The 911-nt window shown below is 53.1% G+C and overlaps 1 non-coding gene across 1 annotated transcript; it reads left to right on the forward strand.

Annotated features, from left to right (window-relative positions):
• Nucleotides 1-596: 596 nt before the first annotated feature.
• Nucleotides 597-669, forward strand: TRNAR-UCU. The gene has a single exon. It is a non-coding gene; the product is annotated as a tRNA-Arg (tRNA).
• Nucleotides 670-911: the final 242 nt, after the last annotated feature.

Here is a 911-nt window from a genome sequence, read left to right on the forward strand (position 1 = left end):
ACCCAAGGGCCCTTGCGAAGGTCTCTGATATCCAGAGGCCCGTCCGCTACTTTTGGAAAACACAAGGCTGGCAAAAGGCAAGACCCGTAGTTGATGGGATTCTAACTTCCATGGGAAACAACCTATTGATTTCTACTCCATTGCCTTCACCTGTGTGTGACTTGGTTTACACCCCAAAACCTGCGAGGCCTGACCCCCTGACCATGAAGCACAGCTCTCCCTCCCTCTCTTGCAGCATCATGTCTCAATGGCTTTCCACATCCCTACAGTGGATGAGCATGCCTTAAGATGGCAGGCGAAGTCATCCCAAGACAAAGCACAGAGACTTAGAGCCGAGAAGAGCTAGTCATCGCCATGCCAGAAGTACGCCAAAGCTTGTAGAAAATGACCTGGCTCAGCTAGTCAATAAAAGAGCCTGTCTGCGTCCAGAGCGGAGGGCCACGCATGGTCTGAGGGTGGCAGCGTCCAACAGCAGTCCTTGGCCAAGGCCACAAAGACTCACTTCTTCCCTCCCATACGAATGAAGCTCTCTGTGGTGATGTTAGCCCCTGTCTCATCTGTCCACTTTCCCCAGAGAAGAGAGGGACTTGGTACCTACCCCAGTGGCCTAATGGATAAGGCACTGGCCTTCTAAGCCAGGGATTGTGGGTTCAAGTCCCACCTGGGGTGCTCTTTTCTCAGACTCTTGCTTGTGCTTATAGCCCTTGGTCTGACAAGGCAGTTAGCAACTCCTACACCTGCTATGGCTTGGTGGCTGCTTGACAGCCTGTAGGAATGTGGGCAGCTTCCTGAGACTCTGGCAGGCAAAGCAGGCCTCTCTCCGCGGGTGTCTCTCTTTTCTCATTCTCCTGCCTCCATGGACTGCAGACAAGTTGGGCTTTCTGGCTCTCTTGAGTCTCAGGGAAAGATGG

The sequence above is a fragment of the Terrapene carolina genome, unplaced genomic scaffold (genome assembly GCF_002925995.2).
Source record: "Terrapene carolina triunguis isolate 2854851 unplaced genomic scaffold, T_m_triunguis-2.0 Scaffold22, whole genome shotgun sequence".
NCBI lineage: Eukaryota > Metazoa > Chordata > Testudines > Emydidae > Terrapene > Terrapene triunguis.